Genomic DNA, 5,725 nt, shown 5'->3' with positions numbered 1-5,725 from the left:
ACTACCATCCATTACCAAGACTTTATCATCGCCCCCAAGCAGACACCCTGTACCCACTAAGCAATAGCTAACCAGTCCCATCTCCCACCTCCAGCTCCCAGCAACCTCCAATCTACTTTCCATCTCTATGAGTTTTCCCATTCTGGAGATTTCATATAAATGAAATCACGTTTTTGTGCCTGGGTTATTTCACTTAGTGTAATTATTTCAAGGTACATCCATGCTGTTGTATGTATCAGAATTTCATTTGTACTTACGGCTGAATAATTTTCCATTCTATGGATATACCACATTGTATTTATCCATTCATCTGTTGATGGACACGGGTTCTTTCCACCTTTTGTTTATTGTGAACAATGCTGCTATGACCATCAGTGCACAGCTGTCTGGTTGAGTTTCTTGCTTTTAGATCTTTTGAGTATAGACCTAAGAATGGAATTGCCAGGTCATACGATAATTCTGTTTAACATTTTGGGGAACCACCACAGTGTGTTTTTGACTTTATCCTGAAGGCAATGGAACATCATTGAAGAGAAAAGGTTCTTACTCTTATTTTTTCTTTGCTTCATTTTTCTCTTATATTTTACATGTATACATATGTAAATGGCTTAAATCCTTTTGGAAACAAAGTGAGGGTATAATCAAATAATTCAGTAAATAACGCCATTGAAGAAAGCTAGCATGAATAAGGAAAATCCTACATAACACATTCAAATTAAAATAACATATAACCAACAGAAAAAGATATATAGACATGCATAGAGTATCTCTTGAAGGAAAAAATAACTTGTAACAGTTGTTGCCACTGGGATAGAAGCTAGGTGGCTGGGGAATAGGTATGGAGGGAGATTTTTACAAAGTATTTATTCCTTTACCTTCTGGATTTTGTACGAGTTACATATTCATTGAAAACTAAATAAAATTTCATTTTACAATAAATAGCTACAACCTGGAGGGGAAAAAAAGCACAACCAATTTAAATCAATAGTTGTAGCCTCGCTCTTGTGCCCTTTCTCACCCAGAAAATTTATTGGAACCTCAGACTATGGCATCAACATATTGATGTGAAGATGAAAAAAAGATGCTCAGGGAAACAATTAGTAAGATTTGGTGATAGTTGAGGGGACAAAACATAGTGAACTGTCATGTGTGCTCTTAGGAGGGCATGTATATTTGTTTAATCTTAGTTTTGTCATATGTAATCTAGTAATAATGATGGCATTTACATTATAGGGTAGTGGTGAAAATGAAACATGCTAGATCCTGGTTATTAAAAGGTGAACAAGACTCTGTACTTGATAAGCAAATTGAGGCAAACAGATGTGAAGTAGCCTCAAAGAGATCACAATCTTTTGAGGAGACAGACAAGTAAACAGGCAATTTCAACACACTGTGATAAATTCCTTAGGGTAAGCATCAGGTGCTTGGTGAGACAGGGTGAGTTGCCTTCCCTAAGAACAAAGTCTGAGATGGGGGTCTTATGCAAGTGAATGACTGAGGAAGTGCCCTCTGGGGAAATGTGTAGGGAGTGAAGGAAGGATAGGGCAGAGAAGAAGCTAGACAAGATAAGTGTTTAACTCAAGGATTGGCAAACATTGAACCTTCAGACCAAATCTGCCTGCCCCTATTTCTGTAAATAAACTTTGCTTGGAACACAGTCACATTTATTTCATTTTACACGTCGTCTGTGCTTTTGCACTACCACATGAGAGCTGAGTAGTTGCAACAGAGACTGTATGTTAGGCCCACAAAGCCTAAAACATTTACTCTCTGACCCTTTACAGAAGAAGTTGCCAGTCCCTACGTTAGCTGAGTCCAGCCTCTGCCTGATCCCATGGGGAGCTTTAGAACATGGATAGCTGATGAGCACAACCACCTAAAGACAAGGGGTCTGGCCTTTTGCACCCTTGCACAGGCCCGATTTCAGCGTCCTGGGTTTAGAAGGGCCTCTCACTCGGAGTTCAGGGGAGAAGTCCAGGAAAATATACATTCAGGTCCTCTGCACATAAATGTTATACAAAGCCTGGTTTTAGAATCTAGATGAGATCATCTACAGAATAATTGTAATTGTAGATAGAGAAGAAATCTTAGAATTGAGCCCTGGAACATGCCAATTGTTGTAAGTCAGAAGAAAAGGAAGAGGGTCTGGGGCAGGAGACACAGAAAAAGAGGCCCATGAAATAGGAGAAAAACTGAGAGAAAGGGGTATCCCAGAAGCCATCTAAAGAACAGGTTTCAAGGAGGGAGTGACCAGCTATGACAAATGCTACAAGGGGAGTGGTCGTTTGGACACAGGCTTCGAGGGAAGTGGGGCTGCACCCAGAAGCCCACTGGGTATCTGTGAACCCAGCATGGGGGACAGGAAGAGCCCCAAAATGCAAACATACTCCCGCTCACAAATATACAGGTGCACACACAGAGATGCCTCCACACATATACATACAGTCATACCGTTATAATGATAAGGATCTGGAGCTTGTGAACAGACATTAGAAATTAGAGGCTAGCCAGTTAGCTACTTACACTATTCATTATGATTGTCATAGATGCTTGGTGCTGAAGGGCCTGGGGTCAAGGGGCAGTCCATGGAGGAGAATGACCAAGTTTGGTGGGTACTGGGGATTCAGGTGGGGAAGTCTTCCTGAAAAAGTGACTTTAAAGCTGAGATCTAAGTTTACTGGTAAAGAAAGGAGAGGGAGAGGTGGTAGTATGGATAAGTTAGGCATAAAGAGAAGTGTGTGTAAAGGCTCTGAGGTTGAAAAGTGACTAGCAGGGCTCAACTGAAAAGCCAGTGGAGCTGAATTAGAGAGAGCGAAAGGATGAGAGACAAATGTGAGACCAGAGAAGAGGTCTGATAACATGGCTATTTTTAAAATATTTAAAATTAATAGATTTTATTTTTTAGAGAAGTTTTAGGCTCACAGAAAATTGAACAGATGGAAAAGAGTTCCCATGTATCCCCTCTCTCCCCTATTGTGCACACCTTGCATTAATGTGGTTTGCTGCAATTGACGATCCAATATTGATACATTATCATAAACTAAAGTTGATGGTTTATATGTAGGGGTCACTGTGTTGTTCAGTTCTATGGGTTTTGACGAATGCATATGCCATGTACCCACCATTAAAATATGATACAGAATAGTTTCGATAACCTAAAAATCAACATTCCACCTATTCACCCTCCCGTTTTCCCCAAATCCTTGGCAACTGCTCATCTTTTTATAGTCTCCATAGCTTTGCCTTTTACAGGATGTTATATGCAGTATGCAGCCTTTTCAGACTGTCTTCCAGTAAGCAATATGCATTTCTCCATGTCTCTCTGTGGCTTGATAGCTCATTTCTTTTTATTGCTGAATAATATTCCAGTATGGATATACCACAGTTTGTTTATCCATTCTCCTTTTGAAGGACATCTTGGTTGCTTCCAGTCTGGGGCATTTGTGAATACAGCTGCTATAAACATTCATGTGCAGATTTTTGCATGTATGGAGGTTATTTTTGAGAAGAGTAGTTTCAGTGAAAATTACATGAGTAAAGCCTGATTGAAGTGAGTTTAAGAGAGTGTGGCAAAGAAGGGATTGGAGAGTAAGTACACACAAAACTTTCAAGAAAATGTGTCGAAAAGGGGCACAGAGAAATGGGGCATGCAGAAAGGTGAAGAGTAAAGAGAGGTTTTGTTTCTTTGTTTTAGGATGGGAGAAATTACAGTATGTTTGCATCATGCTAGTGGAAATGACCCATTAGAAAAGGGAAAAGCGAAGTTATAGGAAAAGGGAGACCTAGTATTGTGATCTTCTTTAGTTAGCGATGGTGCCTGATGCAACGCGAGGAGGTTAATCTTTTCTAGGAGCATGGGCAGTTTGTCCATAGTAGCAGGAAAGAATGCAGAGCTTATTTGCACAGATACAAGCAGACTGAAGGATATGGTGGTGAGAGCTCGTAGTAGTTCAATTTTTTCAGTGAAACAGGAAGCAAGGCCATCAGCTGAGACAGAGTTTGGGGGAAATGATGTTAGAAGTTTGAGGAAGAAAAATAAAGTGTAAGGCTGTCATCCAGAAGAGTGTCTGAGTGAATGGCTCATTTCTGTATTACTTCCAATGTCTTCATTACTTTAGCAAATATGTTCTCAGCGTCTAATATGTCTGAGGCACTTTGATTAACATCAAATGCTTCTTGAAGGACTACAGAGCACTTTCAACCCCATTCCAAGCATTTCTTCCATTTGAGTACAGCTTGGGCAGCTTGGCAGTGTACTAGGAGTAATGAGCCAGAGTTGGAAAGAGCCAGAAGCCTCTCTTTTGGGTCGCTGCAGAAGCCTCGTAACTCATCTCTTGGCATCTGTTTGCATGATTTCCTGAAATACAATTTGATCATGTCATACCCTTGTTTTAAATCCTTCAATGAGAATATACCAGAACTTGTCTCAAATTGCTTCTGGGGAAGAAAACAGGAACGCTGGGGGTATTTTTCATGCATACTTTATGTAGTGTTTGGCCTGGTGGGGGGTGTGTGTGTGGAAATAACCCCATACTTGTATTCACTATTCAAAAGAAAAACAAAACCTCCTCTTCACATGGCTGTGGCATTCCACTGTCCTCAGGTCTATCTTGAGCTCTCCAGCCCGATCTCACATTAATTTCTTTTCCTTTAGCTCTCCAACTCAGCTGCACTGGGCTTCCAGGTGAGTTCTGTTACTCATTTTTGGCCTCAGAGCCTTTACACATGCTTTTCCTTCTACTTCATTCTTACTCCTCTCACTTCTCCTTGTCCTTTGCCAGTAAATGTCAGGTCTCGGTTTTGAGGCCACTTTTCCCCACTCGAATCCCTACGCCCCTCAGACTTTGTCATCCTGCCTCGACGTCTCCCTCTCCGACCCCCTCCGTCGCTCCCCCGGCCGCCCGCAGGCCCTTAGCCCCAAGCACGTTTGAAAATCGTAATCAATAGTGTTATTAGCTGATCGGTTTGCCTCACTACATCGTTAGACCTCTTGAGGTCAGGGTCAGCCTTGTTCACTTTTGTGTCCGTTGGGGCCCCACACAGTGAGTGGCGCATAGCGGGTATTTAATGTTAGCTCGACAGACATCGTACGTCTCTGGACCCTTTGTCAGCCTGAAGCGCCCCGTGTTCAGGGAAGATGTGGGGGGAAGGGAGCCAGAGGAGGGAGCCAGCGCCAGGCAGTCCTCCTAGACTTCTCCTTTAGAGGCTGGGATGACACTGCCGGTGTCCTAGGGTGCGGGGGGCCCGGCGCGAATCCTGAGTTGGGGGTCGCTCCACCAGGAGCCGTGACACCACCAGGAGCCGTGAATGTAGTGCTCACGAGGTCGGACGACAGCGACACGCTCAGACAGATGGATCTGGCTGGCAGCGCGGCGGAAAGAAGATGATGAGAATTTTAGAAGGCTACTGGGGCAGGGGGTTGGGGTCAGGCAGATATGCCGGGCGTAAGGCACGAAACTGCTTTTTCTCCCTCAGGAGAGGAGACTCCGGCCACGGGGTCTGCTAAGAAGCTGCGAGGCAGAAGCGCCACAAACGGCCCAATCTCGAACCACTGGGGGTCTCCACAGCTTCCGCCGGGCTCGCGGGGGGAACGCCGCGAACAGCAGGCAGGGCCGGGGAGAAAGCGCCCGCCCCCCGCGCCTGCGCACTCGAGGCGCTGCGGCCCGAGCACTCTAGCCCCGCCCCCGAGGCGAGCCCGCCCCCCCGCCCTCTGCGTGCGCACCGC

The sequence above is a fragment of the Tamandua tetradactyla genome, chromosome 2 (assembly GCF_023851605.1).
Source record: "Tamandua tetradactyla isolate mTamTet1 chromosome 2, mTamTet1.pri, whole genome shotgun sequence".
Lineage (NCBI taxonomy): Eukaryota > Metazoa > Chordata > Mammalia > Pilosa > Myrmecophagidae > Tamandua > Tamandua tetradactyla.
This window is presented reverse-complemented; position numbering follows the sequence as displayed.